Below are 19,571 nucleotides of genomic sequence, written 5' to 3'. Positions count from 1 at the left end.
TACAAATTACTCCTGCTTTGAACAAGTAGCGTTGGTACCGGAAGCCGGAAGTTATCATGACACAGACTCACTACTATCCCGGAAGATAATTTAAATTTCGCTTGATGAAAGTTGTCAGCTTTTACGATATCCGATTGCATAATTGGCCTCTGAAACTGAGGACACGAAGATTTGGGGGGGGGGGGGCAAAAACTTCATCTAAAGGCCAAGATCGTGGCAAATGAAACATAAATATAGAATCATGAGGGCCATGAGGGCTAGTCAAAGGAGTTAGCTAGTATTGTCAAGATTGGCTCGAGAGGCGCTTTTATTGGTCGATGAGGCTCTCCAACTAGCTAAGTGTGTCGTTTTACCGCAAAAATAACAAGGGATTTCCCAGAGGACCGATTTCTAGACTGGAGGGGCATATTGATGAATAGTGAGGCGCCACTAAGCGCCAAGGGCATCGCTCTTGACCACATAAATGTCATTACGTTCTAAAGATGGGTGTCAAAAGAGCCTCAAGGGGCGTCTTCAAGAACCAATGGGAAAGCTCTCCTTCCTGAATAAGGGTCTCTGTTCTAGCAACAAGTCAACAATGACATAAGGTGTGAACCACGGGACGCCTCAACTGGCACCAGGGGCAAGTTGATAAACTGTTGAGGCTTGAGGCACTGCCATTTCGGTCGAAGCCCCGTAATTAGCAAAAGATTAGCAATGGCACGTAATTAGCTATGGCCGTAATTAGCTATGGCACGTATCGCTACCAAATTTCAGATACAACTTGGGGGATCTATTTGTTACTTGACCTGGGAGTTTTAGCTTCCAGTGACCTAAGGTCAGGCCACAAGGTCACAAAACCGGTACATTGTCAAAATAGCACTAAAATGCACTATTTTGTTCATAAAAACTAGAGTTCTACATTGATTTGTTGAGACTTGAGACACTGCCCTTTCGGTCGAACTTAGCCGTAATTAGCAAAAGAGATGGCGTAGGATACCAGTAGGTATAGTCAGAGGAGCGCTAGCATTGGCTCGACTGGTGCTTTAATGAACCGTTGGGACGCTACGCTAAGCAAGAGTGGCGCTGCAGGGATACCATAACACACAAGGCCCTGTGGGACGATTACATGGACTCAAGGGGCGCCCTTTAGAATCGGTGCGACACCGTGCAGAGGGCGCCATTCTTAAGGACCACATCAATTTTCATACTTACTGCAGATGGGCCTCCAAACTGTCTCGAGGGGTGCCATCAGGAACCGATGGAACAGCCACCGAAATAGGGGCGCCGCTCTAGCTGCAGTGATGACATAAGGTATTGACCGCATCGACCAGAGGAGCGCTTCCTGTGGCTAAAGGGGCGCGTTGATAAACTGGTGGGGCGCCGCCCCATGCTCAGCGAGGGGCGTCGTAGGTACTTAGCAAGGAAATTATGTAAGTCAGAGGAGCGCTAACTTCGGCTCGAGGGGCGCTTGTATGAACCGTTGAGACGCTAACCTAGCTAAGTGTGCAGTTTTAGCAGCAGGGATGCCATAACACACTATAGCGTGCTATGGCATCTAGGCCCTCTAGCCCCCCCCCCCCCCCCCGAGGAGCGATGATTATGGCTCAATGAGCGCCCTTAGGAATTGGTAGGCCACATACATTTCATTACTCAGTGCAGAGGGGCGCCAAAACTGGCACGAGGGGGGGGCGCCTTCATTCAGGAGCCAATGGGACAGTCTACGGACTAGGGGCGCTGTTCTAGCAACAATGATGACAAGGTATTGGCCAGAGGGGCACTTCATCCACCTGTAGTGTCACATTAATAAACGGATGGGGCGCCGCTCTGCGTGCGGGGGCATTAGTTATTAGCAAAACAGATGACGTAAGACGTGCGTGTTGTCAGAGGGGCACCACTTTGGCTCGAGGGGCGCTTTTTAACCAATGGGTCACGCTATTTAGCTAAGTATTTACTTGCCGCAAGCGGCGCACCATCCCTGAGGAACGTTACACAAACGACTTTCTCGATATGGGCATCAGAGGCGCCCCTATAGACCTCACAGGCGTCCCTAATTCCCATTGAGGCGCCCCTTTGGACTTCAAAGGAGCTCCTCTTTCTATGGGCCTGGGAGGCACCCCCATTTGGCATGCCTTCTTTCGTATTGGGGCGCCATTATGGCCTTAATGGGCGCCCCTTTGCATGTGGGCGCCCCTATACTATAGACCTCAGAGGCGCCCCGAAGGGCCTCAGAGGCCAATAAGGTGCCCCTCTTTCGCATGCAGGCGCCCCTGTGGCCATCTCAGGCGCTCGTGTTTTGCATTGAGGCGCCCCTGAGGACTTCATGGGCGCCCCTCTTTCGCATGCAGGCGCCCTCACGGCCTCAGATGTTCCCCTCTCACGCATCCCATTTTCATAGGCCCTTTGATTCATTCCCTTGAAAGATGGCGCCCGCGCTCCTATGACGCCGCTGGCCCGTGAGGGCGCCTTTCGGGCCAAGGGGCGCCCACCAAGGTTGGGGGGGCAAACGGAATGTTGGGGTGGCAGAATTTCAAGTTGAGGGGGCACCTGCCTCCCCAAAAGTATACAAAGTTACGCCCCTGCGACTCTTTCACAGGTTAACGGCTGTGACCTTAGATTTTTATTGAGGAGGAAGATAAAGAAACTGCTCATTCCTGTACAGTGTACAGGATCTTGGCGACATTTATATCACAGGTGGAACAATGCCAGCGTCAGGTTCTGATCGCCAGCTGAAGCACGTGCCGGCTGTGCTGGTGGACCTCCTGCCGGAGGATTTCTCGGAGATGTGTCTGCTGAAGCTGACAGAGCGGCTGCAGTGTGAGGTCGAGGAGGAGGAGGGCTCCAACTCCTCCCGGCTGGTCTGTGGCCCGAGGGACGGCGGTAGTACCGCCGCGGACGTCGCTCGCGCTCACGCTGTCCTGCTGACGGTGATTGCCGTCACCGTGCTGCTCGCGCTGACGCTGAACACCATCGTGATCGTCACCATCGCGCTGAACCGAACCCTCCACACCGTGATCAACTACCTGGTCGCCCTGCTCAGCGGCAACCAGCTCCTCTGGACCGTGTTCCCCATGATCGAGGCCGATATCGACGCCCACCTCACCCCGTTCCTCTGCGCGGTTCGGGTTAACGTCATCCGCACGACGGCCACCTTCAACTTTGGCCTGCTGGTGACCATCACTTTCCTGCGGTATCTGATCGTAGTGCGGCGTCACAGCTATCCGCCGCACCGACGTAACCTGGCGCTTTTCACCGTCATCGCCTCGCTGCCATGTCTGGTGCGCACGGTGATCTTCTACGACGCCATCTCCGGGACGTGCGGTACCTTTCTGGCCTGGTCACGAGACAACTACATCATCAACCGACTGTCGGAGAAGGACAACCGACTCAGGATGGCTGTAGTGGGACTGGAGTACGTCTTTGGAATTGTCGTCATCGTCTTCTGCTACGCCAATATCCTTGCCGAGGCGGTGGCGAGCAGAAGGCGTCTGAAGACGCACGCCACGCGAGCTTCTGGACCTGCGGTATCCTCCTCATCGGGCGCTGCCGCACTGCAGGCACCTCCGGCGACTAGGGGTCATCCGCCCTCCGGCCTGGCTGCTAACTCCAACTCTGCGCTGACATTGCCCCCGCCTGGCTCCACTGCTTCGGCGACAGGAAGTGAGACTCCTCCTGGTGAAGTCATCGCATCGACCTCTTCGGTAAAGTTTTCGCAGGTTACTGATAGCACCGCAGCACCGACATCCGAACGTGACGATTCTTCCACGGCTGCCCCCTCTTCCACACCATCGTCGTCATGTTCCTCCAGCTCTGCAGATGTGATTGGCATTTCCTCTAGAGCTCCGTGCATTACCACGTCTACAGCTTCCATTACTGCTGTGAGTACTTCTGCTTCAAAAACGTCCATCCGTGTCTCCACCACTGCGTTGTCTTCATCTGCATCTGCAGCTTCCTCATCGTCGTCCTCTCCGCTGGTGTCTGACAAAGCTCACTCTGTGGCACCTTCAGGATCAGGTTCATTCACTTCTTCGTCTTCGTCTTCTTCTTCGTTCTCTTCATCTGCCTCCGGTTCGTCCGTATCTCGCGTTCGCATCGACATGATCACGGCAGCTGCGGCTGTAGCATCTCCACGCCGGGACAGTCTGGCTGTCATCGAATCCAACCCGTCTCCGCCCGAATACAACCAGTCCCTGCCCGAATCCAACCAGTCTCTACCCGAATCCAGCCAGTCTCCACTCGAATCCAACCAGTCTCTACCCGAATCCAACCAGTCCCTGCCCGAATCCAAACAGTCTCTGTCCGAATCCAGTCAGTCTCTGCCCGAGTCCAACCAGTCTCCACCCGAATCCAGCCAGTCTCTACCCGAATCCAGCCAGTCTCCGCCTGAACCCATCCAGTCTCTATCCGAATCCAACCAGTCTCTATCCGAATCCAACCAGTCTCTACCCGAATCCAACCAGTCCCTGTCCGAATCAAAACAGCCTTTGGGTGAATCCAACCACTCTCTGCCCGAATCCAACCAGTCTCTACCCGAATCCAAACAGTCTCTGTCCGAATCCAAACAGTCTCTTCCCGAATCCAACGAGTCTGCAGGTGATTCAAACCAGTCTGTGCCCGACTCCATTTCTCATGATTCGCCCACTGTCGCTGACCAGTCCGGTGATAATGGCGGCGCTCTAACGCACCACTCGGATGCCGTCTCGATCCAGGAGGCCTCCTGCGTCGCCTGCTCGTCTTCAGCTGAACCCGAGGCATCTGTCAGTCACAGCAGACAGCTATCGGAGCAGGCATGGTCCAAGCAACGTGAAACATCAACAGGAAAAATGGTATTGCCTTCCATCAGGGGCAGGTCTGTCTCAGAAAGCGAATCGGCGACTAAGTGGGTGACATGGGAAAGCTGTCCAGAAAGATTGTCCATCGCAGAGCCCGAAGCTCCTCAGAAGTCCAGGCGTGGTCCAGCTAGAGGAGAACGCACCTCCTGGAAGAAGTCCCTGGTGTACAGGGCGATGGTCCCGAATCCTGCTCCAGCAACTGCTCCTGAACTGGAAACAACGATACTGTGTGCCCCTGCCGGTTTTGATGTAAAGGTGAGTGATTCGTCTGCTGGAAATCCGACACCCGTTTCTTCTGGTGTTGGGACTGATGCAACAGAGTCGAATCCGTCGCAGCTGGCATCCCGGCATCCCAATCGTCCGCAGATGGTGCTCCTCTCTGTGCCGTCTCTCAGGACTTCCAGAGCCCTGCAGAGAACGCGAGGTACAACATCTCCAACGCCCACAGCCTCATCCAGTCCTACAGCGGCTTCCTCTCCAGCACCGCCATCATCAACGTCATCGAGATCCACTTCTGCGTCGACCTCGGCTGGGACCTCCGCGCCGCCCCCCTCTGCGCCCCCGCTGTCTCGGTCGCCCGCTCCGCTGCGCCTTCCGCCACCGGGACTGCGCGGAGCAAGGGTGGACATTGCCGCCACTCTGGTACTGGTCGCCTTCCTGTTCACCTTCCTCGTCTCCTTCACGCCCTACCTGGCCATGATCCGGTTCCAGGCCGACCTCAAGTGCTTCGTCATGCCGACGATGAGGCTGAAGACGTTCACGCTAGTGACGCTGAGCGGCGGAATTACTGCCGTGTTCAACCCGCTGGTGTGTGTCGTGTTCAGCACCGAGTTCAGGCGCGCCTGCCGACAGACCCTCGCCAGGATCCGGAGGAAGCTCAGGTGGTGGGAGTAGATGGAGGTGATGTAGAGACGCGCGTCTGAATTGACGGGTGCAATGCTCAGGCAATGGCTGCTGTGTTTGGTGATGCTGTATGGATCGTTTGGTATCGACCAATCAGCACTCTATCGAAATGTTAGGTTTTTGTTCCAATGCACTTAGCGCTACCCTGGTCGAAAGGGCTGCGAAAGAAACGTGACGAAGTGTGTCCAGTGACTGCCGAACAAACGTTCGCTTTGTTGTGTCGGTGTAGTAATAAAGTTTGTTTGAAAACGTCTTTCCCACCAGATTGTTTGACTGAAGATGGATGTTGTCAGACTCGGTTGAGGCTGCAACGAATTACAAACGAATAAGCGAGGGAGAAAACCATATCAGCATTCATCACACTTTATCGTTGGCGGGTCCTCAGATAGGTCAAGCAGCTTCTCACACACGTGAGCTTCTTTCCAACGTGTCTTCACCCGGAGCCCGGGAGCCTCTCACTGACCGAGACCATGAAAACAGACCGCAGTGTTGCCCAACAGCGCTAGTCTGTGACCGCCCCCAGAACTATGAAAACTCGCCCTCAGAACTATAAAAACTCGGCGCCAGAGACCTGGATAATGCAGAAGTGTCGCCGACCCAGCGCGCAGCGTTCTGACCCTGATACTCGCCATAACTGACCCGGCCGGCGGCCCGTGTCATCAGGCACGCGCGTGACGTCAGCAGCTGCGGGCGTGATATAATGGGATTTAGAACCTTGAAACGGGCCTGCACCGCGCCGGTGGATCCAAGGGGACATCAGAGACACACATAAATTGCCGCAGCTACCCGAATTTGATAACTTGTCCAATTCATCCCAAAAAAGAAAAATCGATCATCAACTTGAATCGCAAATGGTTCTCTACAGTTTATTTACCTACTGCAGCAATAAACCGCGCCGTGCTGGTGGTAGTGGTGGTGGGGAGGGGGGGGGGTCATACCTACCCCGGGCTTCTAAAAAAAAGTTAGACGATTTTATAACTAACGTATTGAAGGGTGTATCAGTTCAGTGTAACAAAACATAATTGGGTATCACCTAAAAGCCTCATCAAAGACATTTCGTTTGAGGGGATTTCGATCCTCGGTAGTCGCCTTTCTGAGCCGCGCCGAGGTCATGTTCGAGATGATTCCCTTTTTGCTCGATGCACAGTTTAGCCCGGCGCAGCGCGACCTACGGAAAGCTGCAGACGGCACACCGCTGACTTCACTGCATCCTTATGATCTTCGGAACTTTTTGGGTGGTTTTGGTACACCTGAGACTTGAGGTGGTCGTATAGGAAAAAGTCCGGTGGGGTTACGTTCGGAGAATTCGCCGACCACGGGCGTGTCTCGAACCCCGAGATCACGCGCTACCCGAAGCGCTCCCACAGCCCCTTCCGGTTTTCTTTAGCGGTATTGGCGTGGCATCGTCTTGCTGTAACCATTGGATTTTAACCCGTGACCTGGTGGGGGGGGGCTATTTTTTGCCCCCCCCCCCTCCAGATTTTTTTTATATATCTCCAGAACCGCTGCGCCGATCGTCACCAAACTTTCAGTACCCTCCCGGACATCAATTTTACATATTGTGACCAAAATTGTTACCAAAGGCTATGATAGGCTGGCCGGAAATGACGTAAGAGTGACGTCATGTTCTGCCGTTTTCGACCCAAAAAAGGGTTTCGCGGGAACAGGGTTGTGCTTGACTCATGAGTCGAGTCAGAAATTTGACTCAACTCTGACTCAAATGAGTCAGATTTGAGTCGAGTCGGATAAAATGTTGAGCTGTTGAGTTGAGTCAGAGTTGAGTCGGACAAAAATATTAAGGTGTTGAGTTGAGTCAGAGTTGAGTCAGTAAAATAACTTTTGACATTGAGTTGAGTCAAAAACATTTAGGAACATGAGTCAGCTGACTAAACTTTCTAGAAACAATATATAGTATAATTTTTCATTCTCCCCCGCTCAACAACTTAGGCCTGGCCCTGCTGCCGGATTTTTTCACCCCCCCCCGCTCAAAAACTTTTTTATCTGAGTCAATTTTGAGTCAACACACTTGACTCAACAAAAAATTTGAGTCAAGTTTGAGTCAACTCATATTTTCATTGAGCCGCTTGAGTCATGAGTCGAGTCAAGGGAAAAAATCAGCTCCTTGTTTGAGTCAGAGTTAAGTAAGGGCATTCTGAAGTTGAATGATGAGTCGAGTCGGCAAATTTTTTTGAGTCGAGCACAACCCTGCGCGGGAAGAGCTGTCAGGCCTATAGCTTTGCAAATACAGAAAAATGATATTGACATAAAGGCTGAAGATTGGACAGGGCTACAAAACTGCTATCTCGGATTTTTGAAATTTTTTGATTTTGACCCCCAAAAATAAAAAATAGATTTTTTGGATATAATAATTGAAAAATCCGAAAAGTTTTTTGAATTTACCAAAAACTGGAATATATGTGATAGTCCTTACCGCCTTCCATCCACATACCAGGTTTGAGATTGATATCTCTTTTTTTTGGTGAAGTTATAGCGAAAAAAAAAACTTCAAAATTGATGACGTCAAATTTTCAAACTCAATTTTTAGCAATTCTAGACCCCTTAGCGCAAAACAAAGACCACCATTAGACTCCCCGTCACGAGCTGCATCGAATCAATACCCATTTTATGCAAAACTATCAACTTTAAAATTTGACCTTTTTTGGCCTGAACTTGACCTGACCTTGACCTGAACTTCACCAGAAAGTGACCTAAGCCGTACCTGATAGTATTATAACCAACACCATTGAGTTGGAAATGAAAAATTGGCCATAAAACATGTATCACACAACCTTAGTAAAGTTGGGCTCATGTGACCTGACCTGTGACCCTTGGTGACCTGACCTGTGACCTGACCTGGTATTGCCAGTGACCTCTAATAGCAACATATCTACTAGGCAACTGACGCCCTACCGCTGATTCTCGACACAATGCGTTTTCCTCGGTGTTATAGCGCATTCCCTAGAAGACCCGTGAACGGTGAAACATTTCATCTTTGACCTGACCTGTGACGTCATCGGTGACCCGAGGTCAATGAAATTTGGTTTCCTTGGACAAATTTGATAGGCCTTTCGAACGCCTTTTGAATTTTGCGGATCCGTCCAGTAGTTTCGGAGATACGAGGGGGGGGGGGGGGGGGGCAAAAAATAGCCCCCCCCCCACCAGGTCGCGTTATAAACAGACCCCACCAGGGCGCGGGTTAAGCGAACCAGAAACTTGTCAATAATGTGGAAAGTTTTGTTTCAAGTGTTGCTGTCTTTGCCCTTAAGTGTTTGTGGATCTTCCGTGTTGTCGAACCGACCGACTTAGTCTGCAGGAAAGCATAATTTTACGAGTTTTGCTTTTACTTCCTAAGACCACGGCTTCATTTTTTAACCCTCGCCGGCACAGGGGGGGGGGGGGTTGATGCAACCCCCCCCTAAGGTTTTTCGCGAATAACTCGCGTAAAAAGCGGCCGATCGCGACGAAACTTTCAGTACCCTCGCATTGATCAATTTTACACCTACCCTGAAAATTTCATGACCCTGACCCCAATGACCTTTGACCTGTGACCTCTTTTCTGTGACCATGTTTGGCCGAAATCGCGGTTCGGCGCATGTCGGCTCGCATTAGCCGCGCGTTTGCAAGCTTTTCGTGGTTTCAAACGTTCAAACATGTGATTTGATGTTGCTCCCATGCATTAGGGTGGGTGTCAAGGTCACCTGAAGGTCAGGTCAGGTCATTGACCTTTGGTGACCTCGGGTGACCTCGGTTCACTTTTTCGAGTTTTACATGTTTCTAGGCTAGTTTTTGGAGCTGAATTCGAATTTAGCAACCATTTGAACATTTACGAAGTAGTTTTGGTGCCTTCGTAACATGTTACGAAGCTGTCCGAGGTGGTTGACACGTATTACGAATACCCGTCACAACCCCCACCGGTTGACCTGACCTGACCTGACCCGACCTGGTCTAAATGCTTAAAGACATCATCTCTGATCAAAACTAACACGATATTCGTGATCAGCACCCCGGAAAACCACTTAGCAGCCACACTTTACGACTTTCTAACAGGTCCCGATTTTCCCGGTTTTCGGGTCATTGACCTGACCTGGAAGGTCACCCGATGACCTAGGACCTTAAAATTGGGTATCATCGGCTTCCTCTCGTGACGGGCAACACGCTCGTTTTTTCCGCGAAGCTCTAGCTCGATCAGGGGCCAAACGCGAGGGGGGGGGTCGTACCAACCCCCCCCTTGTGCCGTCGAAGGACTCAAAATGGCCTGTGCCGGCGAGGGTTAAGCTCAAACCATGGTGTCATATAAATATACGAAAAATTCTCCGTTTTTCTACGTGCATTGATTTTGCTTAAATGTTGTTAGGGGTCCTCTATTCGCAAAAGAAATCCGTCTAACTTTTTTGAGAAGCCCGGTACATCTTTTCCGCATATATTGTGAAACCTTCAAACCCAGGTCACGTAAGGGTAGGTCGCCAGATCACCTCAGTGACCTTACCCCAGAAAAAGTTCCAGGGCTCGCTATAGCTACACCGACTGAACAATCACTTTGAAACTTTCAGTGATTTATAAGAATAGCAGTATGTATAACATGTACGTCACGTATATCTCGGATTTTCGATGTCTGTGACCTAAGGTGAAAGGTCAGGTCAATTTTGCGACCTCTACATTAGGTACATAAAAGTCAATGGGAGAAAATTGAAATGCGTCTCTTTTGGTCGAATGTCGTTCTAAACCCTCTAAAACATCGGTTCATATGTAAATATGACACACTTAACCCGCGCCCCACTGGGGTCTGCGTATAACACGCCCTACTGGGGGGAAGGGGGGAAGGGCTATTCATAGCCCCCCTCCTAACTCCGAAACTACTGGACCGATCGTCAAAATTCAAACGGCATCTGATAGCTCCGGAAAAACTGTCGAGGGAAGCTTAATTTCATTGACCTGGAGGTCACTGATGACGTCACAGGTCAGGTCAAAGTAAAAATTATTAGCATTTTGGCTTGTTCACGTTTTGGGCTCTCTCTGGCCGCCGTCTTGCAAGTCAGATCAGGCTCATTTTTGGTTCACACACTCGTGAACAGATAATCTAGATACCCTGAAGGTACTAAACTTGTACTTTGATTTTCAGGTCAAGGTCAGGTCATCACAGGTCACGAAAATATTATATCATGCTCGGTTACGTGACACATGTTTTATGGTCCATTTAGGCCAAAGATTTCAAATTTGATGTCGTCTGTGTCATTCGAGGTCATGTTGAGTCGAATTTAGCCTAGGTCAGGTCACTTTCAGGTCAAAAAAGGTCAAATTTTGAAGTTATAATTTTTCAACAGAAAAGGTGTCTATTGGATGCAGTTTGAGCTCAGGAACACGATGGTGCTATTTATTTTGGCGTACGATGTCAAATACATGGTGAAAAATTGATTTGAAAAATTAATAATTGTGAACTTTTTGCAATAATGCGTATAACTTGGCCATTTTTGAAGATATTTAGCTAAAACTCGCTAGAGTTAGTCATAATAACGCGTTCTATCACATATATTCCTTTTTTTCTCGGAAAGTCAAAAAAAAAATTGAAAAAAAATGTAAAAATATTAATTTTGAATTTTATTATATACAATTTTCGAAATTTTCAAAATTTCGAAAATCCGAGATAGCAGTTTGAAAGCGCAGTCTATTCTGAGTCCTCTCATGCAAAAAAAGGATCTAGCTTAAAAACTGAGCCCTTGGGAGCGATTGCCGTGGTTCGATGTTTTGCGTCGAAATCGGCCGAACATGACGTCATTCTGACGTCATTTCCGGCCGACCTATGGTAGCTACGAAGTTTAAAATTTGACACAAGGTGTCAAATTGATGCAGCCGAAGGTACTAAAAGTTTGGCGTCGATACGTCAAGTGGTTTGGAAGTTATTGCAGAAAAACAGGAGGGGGCTATAAATAGCCCCCCCCCCCCCAGTGGGGCGCGGGCTAATCAGAAAAACGCTTTTGTGATCCCCTGTGTGCCCCTGAGGCCATATCAGATCATGAAAGGTCACCAACAGTTTTTGTTTACTAAAACTTTTAATAGAGACGTGCTAGAGCGGTGAAGACACGCCAGATGTGCTCAGGTCGACGATGCGGATCGACTGACATGCAGCATGACCCTTTCCGACCAGGTCATGACCTTGACCTGAGGTCATTTTTTTTTTGAAAATGACCTTTTAAGTTCAACGTATAGTTCACTCGACACCTCTCGACGAGAGTAGCACGATGCTGGCAAATTTATTGTCGTGGCTCTCTTGAGTCAAATGTTATTACCGAAAAACATGTTTTGTGAAAATGGTTATTTTTAGAGTTTTAGCCCTCTGGACTCTGGAGGCTAAACCGTTGACCTGAGGTGAAATCTGAGAACAATATTCAAAAAGGTCTTTAAAAGGTCTATCGAAGGCGCTTTTCCGTGGCGCTGTAGGTAGCCCTATTGGTTCCCGAGTTAGCCGTTGACAGTTTCCAAAATTATTGAAATGGACTAAAGTTGACCTATGATAACTTCTTGCGACCTGACCTTTTATGTACCTGACCTAAAAATGACTGAAGTGTTTCCATCATTCTTTTGAGGCTCTTTCGAGTGCCGCTTACCGCGTGTCGCTACGTGACCTAGGAGCCGAATTAGACGGGGAGGGGCGTTTTCACCCCCCCCCCCCGCACAACACGGAAAACTCAGGCCATCAGCACGGCGTGGGATAAAGAGGCGAAATCTGAGAATCTTTCTTTAATTTACAGCATCTTTTAGAAGAGTAGAAAACGTGCTCCCAATGTGTCTGAGCCCGCCTTCTAGATCCGCAAAAGCCCGTTTTTTTTTTTGCGTAGGCTTTTGCGATTGAAGATACGGTTTGAAATGCCTCGTTAGCCTCCCACGGTAACGACTCGTCGGGGAGTGCTCCGCGACTTCCGCGCCGGGCCGGCGGGGGGAGGGGGTCTGAACACTCCCCGTCTAACTCTGCTCCTATGGGCCACGTAGCGACACGCGGTAAGCGGCGTTCGAAAGAGCGTGGAAAATAATGACGGAAACACTTCAGTCATTTTTTGGGTCAGGTCAAAGGTCAGGTCGCCAGAGGTCATCGAAGGTCAAGTGTAGTCCATTTCAATAATTTGGAAACTGTCAATGGCTAACTTGGGCACCAATAGAGCTACAGCGCCGCGGAAAATCGCATTCGATAGCCTCTTTACATATTTTTTTCTAGACATTGTTGTCATATTTGACCTCAGGTCAACGGTTTAGCCTCCAGGGGGCAAAAACTTTAAAAATAGCAGTTTTCACGAAAAATGTTTTTTTCGTCAATAACTTTTGACTCAAGGGAGCGACGACATTAGTTTTGGCAGCACCGTGTTCCTCTCGTCGAGACGCGTCGAATGAACTATTTATTAGTACCTACCTTGAAAGGTCATTTGGAAAATTTGACCTCAGGTCAAGGTCATGAACTTACTGGAAATGGTAATGTTCCATATCAGTCGATCCGTATCGTCGAGCTGAATACATCTGACGTGTTTTCATCGCTCTAGCACGTCTTTATCAAAAGTTATAGCCAAAAAACTGCTGGTGACCGTCCATGACCTGAGATGACCTCAGGGGCACACAGAGGGGTCAGAGGTGCATTTTTTCCGATTCAGTGTGTCATGTTTACCTATGAACCGATGTTTGAGAGGGTTTTGAACATCATTCGTCCAAAAGAGGCGCATTTCAATTTTCTCCCGTTGATTTATAGTGGAGAGACCGCAAAATTGACCTGACCTTAGGTCACCGATATCAAAATTCTGAGATAAACATTTTATAGATACTGTTACACTTATCAATCGCTGAAAGATGCAAGGTAATCGTTCACTCAGTGTAGCTATGGCGAGCATTCTAATTTTTCTGAGGTGAGGTCACTTGACATGACCTGATGACCTGACCTTGAGCGACCTGGGTCTGAAATTTTCACTGTGCGGAAAAGATGCACAAACAGGTGTGCCAAAAAAAGGCGGCACTCCGCGCCGCCGTTTTTGAGATATCTGCGAAAAACCGCAGGGGGATGTTCAAACACCCGGCCCGGCCCGGCCCGGCGCGGGATAAGTACAGTGATATATCAAAAAAAAAAAAAAATGCAGGGTCTTGATAATAATTTTGGTTGCCCGAAGCATCCACTCTGGTGTGTTGTCTTACCTATCATTATGCTGTTTAGAATGTTATGTTACATAGAACATTATCAAATTATATCATTAGGAACAAGATGTGAAAAACAAACAAACCCGTTAAAAACATGCAGGCTTTTGTCATAAGGTACCGTAAAGTGGGGCTATTTGAAACGGATTTTACAGTTTTTGGCCTCTCCCTTTAAGACGGTTCATATTTCTTATAGCGTGTAAATTGCAAAAATGTAGTTCTCTGTGAGCTCTTTCATATAGGTGCATTGTGGTTCAGCTAGTAATAATGATTAAGGTTATTTTTTATGTTATAGCCTGTCTCAAATAGCCCCATAGGGTGGGGCTATTTGAGACAGTTTTAGTTGCAAAGAAATTGAAGAAAATCGGTCACGCGAGAGATAATTTTTTAAACGCCATGCATTTGGAAATTGAATTTTAATCAAGTTTGGCAAAAATGTTTTTTTCGAAGACTGTTATATGTCCATTATATTCAATCTTTTCCTTTTTCGTATAGGACACTTCATTTCGGTAGGGTATAAAATTGCATCACTATATGCTAAGGCTATCAAAATATGATGTGACCTGTAGCTTTCAAACTGAGAGGATGATCATCAAGGACTATTTTAAAGTCATCGACAGTAAAGTTTTGAAAGTAAGTTTTTGTATATAGCCCTGGTGACTTGAAAACAGATATACCGAAAGTCGGTGGGGCTATTTGAGACAGTCTCGCTACCTTATGAAGCACGCTGTAATGAATCAAACAAGGCAAATGGCAGGTTTCCCAAAACATTTAACACGCGCAGTGGAAGGGGGGGGGGCGGATTTCGCCCACCCCTCCTGTTTTTCGCCAATAACTCGCGCCGCAAGCATACTATCAATGTGAAATTTCGGCTACCTGTCCAGAATTGAATTGCGGATCTTCTCGTGCAAGAAGTAAGAAAATCGGTTCACAACTTTTCTAGTAATAGCGGTGTAAAGTCAAACATCCTGCCGCCGCGGCGGCGCGGCGGCGCGGCGGCCGGCGCTAGCCGTTACGCGCCGCCTGAATTGTAGACTGTGTCGGGGCGGGACGGTTCCGTCTTTACATCGCGCTCCTTACCGCTGATTATATTAGATTCGCGTCAAATTCGGTGAGAAGACTGAGAAATGTACAGGCAATCATATGGTCAAAGAATTTCGAAAATCGGCCCGTAACAACTTGAGTTATGAGTGTGTAAACACAAAATTGTGATTGCCGCGTTTCCCGCGTCGGCCGATGCCGCTTCAGCCGGCGACATCTTACCCTTAGCAGGCTTCTAAGTTCTAACTGCCATATTTATTGTTGGATTATCTAGAAATTCACCATACATACTCACAAATGTTTGCTCTTTCGTATAGTGAAAGTTTAAAAAAAAATCGGCCGGTAACTTTTTGAGTTATCGGCGTGTAAACGCAAAAAAGTCGCTAATATGGCAGATTTGACCACATTTGACCTCATTTGACCTTGAAGATATTGACCTAGGGTCATGAAATTCGCACACAACAGAGTTCCCCATGGCCCCCACCTACCCTCCAAATTTCGTCTTTCTAGCTCCAGTGGGAGCTGAGATCTTAGGGGGGGGGGCGACATCCGCCCCCCCTTCCACTGGGCGTAGTACTCGCAACCCTTCCACTGCGCGTGTTAAGTGAATGGTCTGTATGATTGTTTGTTCCGTTGTACATCTCCATGCGAAGAAATAACAGAAAAATGTTAAACGGTTTTGACTTTATGCCGATTTTCCTTTATCGCTGCATGCTGTATCAATTGGCAGGTTAACCTACCACATGAAGTACTTGGATAGGCTCACCTAACAGTACGTTCATGTGTTAAGTAACATTCAATGGTGTTTTTTGGTCAACCAAGGTAGACATATGTTGATTGTATTTGTCGACTGAGTCAGTGACTGATGAAGCACATTTTAACCCTCGCCCGCACATGCCATTTTCACATCCTAGAACGCACATGGGGGGGTGGTTGCCACCCCCGCGCCATTTCGTTCCTGTTGGAGATAGAGCTTAGCAGTTAAGACCAAAAAGATTCTTTGGGAAGAGACGAATCCAATGATACCCAGTTTTACCTTCTCAGGTCAGTCATTGACCTTCCAGGTCAGGTCAAACTAAAAAATGTTGCTGTTTTGGGTCACCGTTGGATATCAAGTGCGCTGCTTATCAAAAACCGATGACGAAAACTGCCAGCTAGAACCTCTTTGTCACACTATCCGACCAGAATTTTGCTGCTGAGGTCATTTCAGGTCAAGTTAGGTCAAGGTCAATTATATGTGTTTGTATGTCTGTGTGTGTCTGTGTGTATACTGATGTGTGCACCGATTGTTTTTGGGTCCATATCACATGAAATCATGATCTGAGAAGCTTTTACCAAAAATGCAGTCAAAAAACGTCACAAAAAGTAAATTCAGCTTGCCTAAAACGCAATTATCTTAGATGACCTAGGTTGACCTTGACCCTGACCTTGACCCCTGTACATCGTCGAACAACATGTTCCATGATAGGTGGGAGGTAAGACTGGCAAAAAAGGCCGAAATCAGGGTGGCAAAAGCTCACAAGGCCCATGGCAACGCAAGATGTTGAGAATTGGCCATTTGGGTCATGACATGACCTGAAAAACAAGGTCATATCTCCGAAACCAAAAATCACAGAAACTTGAAATTTTCAGTGAACATCAAGAAAGGATAGACGAGCAGCTATACGAAAAATCAGCCTTCTAGCTCTAAAAATGTTGAGTGCAGAGCAGAAAGACTGCCTGGGGGGGGGGGGGGGGGTGGCAACCACCCCCCCCCCCATGTGCGGGCGAGGGTTAAGCACATATTCATCATAATAACTAGTGTGATTAGCCTACAAGCAAAAAGGTAGTAACGATAGATACAGTGGCGAAGCTGTTAAAAATTCAACTTTGTTAAGCTGCAGGTAGGGGTCCTTTTCGAGCAACTTAAATTGTGCGTTTTTCTGTATTTCGTATTTTATTGCAAATTTCTTTCAGAACTTTTTGAAATTTTCAAAAAGGTTATTCAGAACATTCACTGTTTCATTCCACATTAGCCTAAACAAAAATGACGAAAAAACATCAAACGCGTTTCATTTTACAGCGATTTTACTATACCATTACCTTACTGTCTCAAATAGCCCCACTGTCTCAAATAGCCCCACTTTACGGTATTTCTCAATACTATTGAAACATGCACTTTTATTTGAAAGTAATTGATAGGTAAGTACGTTTGAAATTTCACAACAAGGTTATCTATGTTTTTATGTATTCAATGCTGTGTTCTATGTATTCTATTTATTCTCAATGGCCGTTTTCACGACGGAACTTTCGCAGAGGAACTTATTTAATACCTAAAAAGTACCTACCCTTTGAGGCCTTAACATCCCTCAAACTGAAATATTTTATGTTCAAAATAATTTTAGAAGTTTAAATCCGGGCATTTTTAGCCCTCAAATCACTTATTTATTTACAAACACAGCAATTTTTGGTTCTAGTAGCCCACCTTTCGACTATGAGGTATCAAATCAGCGTGGCAACTTTACTCCCTCGGGTATCTAATTCCGGAATTCTTAAAAACAAGAAAAGTATATATCGAGTTCTCTTTTATACCTATTCAGTTATGTTTTAATGGTGATTAAAATATGACAAATTTTTTAATTACATTTCATATAAGAAAACACGCAAAACAATGAAACAAAAATAACTACGGCAGATAATTACCTTCAGGTATCTAATTCCGACCAATCAGCACCTCAGTAGGATATGACGTCATACAAGAATGGTGGTGAAGGCCGTTTGCAGTCCCGGCCGGTAGGTCACGTGACCGCCGGGCGCCTCGGGTCACGCGGCGGTCGGGAGTCGGACGCGGGGCGTGGTCGCGGGCGGACGCGCGGGACATCATGCTTTGCTTTGCTTGCTTTGTCAACTTCATATAACTTACTATCGCATTCGTGTGAAAGCCAAACACTGCTCAGTGCCCTTAGAAATTGAGTTTTGGAAAGCTCAAGTCCCTATAGCTCCTCAGGTCGGCAACAGTTGAAGCCTCATCTGAACCCATGTGAAAAAACGAGGGTAAGGAACCTTGTGTTGCTTTTTCTTTTACCGTCATAATTATCTCAAACCATCACAATTTTGAGTTGCCACATTGTCTGCTTCACTACATTCGTGTAAAACTTGGGTGAAGGCTGGTGGCTCAAAGAAAGGTGAAGATATTTCTTTAAGTGCCTAATCCGTGAAATTGAAATATCCCGGCTTTACAAATCTACACTTTTCATTTTCTCCACGATACATTTTTTAAAATTGTTTAAATTTTATCTACATTTGTTAAAATCGGGGCTTTGGTTTTGTGTAAACTAGATCATAAAGTTTATTATAGTTTTGTGTAACCTGATGGCTGAAGAAAATAGTAATTTTGCTAAAATGATGTGCGGAAATTTGTTGCTTTCCAAATCAAATTACTCATACCTATATTTCATTCAAAATTAGGAGGCATTATTACTGTTTTTTCTTGTAACATGAACTGAGTTTGGGTACGGTGCTCCGGAAACGTTGTGGAACTTTAAGCTAGCTAGAGCAGTTTCCATAAAAATTGTTTAGATAGTTGACATGGCTTGTTGACAACTCTTGCTGTTTCTAAAAAAGTGAAAAAAATATTTTCCTGCATTAAGCACACAAGGCATGTTATTCTCACAAGCTATCGAATGTGTGTGTGTGTGTGTTTTTAAGCTGTTTTTTTTAAGCTTTTAAGCTGTAACTTCAGTTACTTCACTTTAGAACATATTGCCCAGAATGCGTCACTGATCATGAGCTGGTATATCATATCATATGTAGCAAATACATAAATGAGAATAGTGTGTCATGAATTTTTGTGCATGCTTCTGGATCACCTGTAATTACATCAAAGGCTCGGCTCAAGAGTGTCCTGCCGACCAGCTTATGCCCAACCCTTTCTGTCCGCAGAACGTCGCCTGCGACTCCCGCACGCCGTTTGCCCCGGCCGTCCGTACTGGTCTTCGCGCTGCGAGCCGCGCTGGAGTTCGCGGCGGCGTCGTGGAGCTCCCATCGGGACGGCGTGTGATGCCCGCGTCGAGCTTATAAGCCGTGAGCTTCGATTGGCGGCTCACGCGGTCACCAGCTGTATGTACAGCCTCGGCCCCGACGACCCCGCTAATGGCCGAGACCGGCATACCCCCGGCATGGGTCCGCTGTCAGGCGCAGCGCTGGCCGCCCGCATGCTATGCTACTTTTGGCTGTATCGCTGCCCAGCGGGAGCGCGCTCCACGCTGCGGAAGAGGTACACGTTGCGACCCGACTGAGGACTGCAACCGGATGGTGACACGTCGGCCTCTGCGCCCTGGCCGGGGCAGGCGTGACCGACGTCACAGTGGAGGAACGCCCAAACAAGACCAGCCCACCGTCGGAGCAGCATGGAAATATCATGTTCTGCCTGGACGTCGGACCCGGCGGCCGCAGTGCACCTGCACACGTGCGGAGAGGGGCGCTGGAGGCTACTCTGGAGCTTCTGCCATTCCGCGGCGCGACTGCTGGCAAAACGGCGGCGATTGAGGCGGTTGGGAACAGCTGCAGCAATGGTGATGGCGGTGATGGCGACATGGCGGTTTGGGACTTCATCTCAGCGCGGCCGCCGCCCAGGCGCCGCTGCGCCCGGCTGCTCAGCCACCTACCGGA

This window comes from Amphibalanus amphitrite, unplaced genomic scaffold (assembly GCF_019059575.1).
Source record: "Amphibalanus amphitrite isolate SeventyFive unplaced genomic scaffold, NRLGWU_Aamphi_draft 001283F_arrow, whole genome shotgun sequence".
Taxonomy (NCBI): Eukaryota; Metazoa; Arthropoda; class Thecostraca; order Balanomorpha; family Balanidae; genus Amphibalanus; species Amphibalanus amphitrite.
This window is presented reverse-complemented; position numbering follows the sequence as displayed.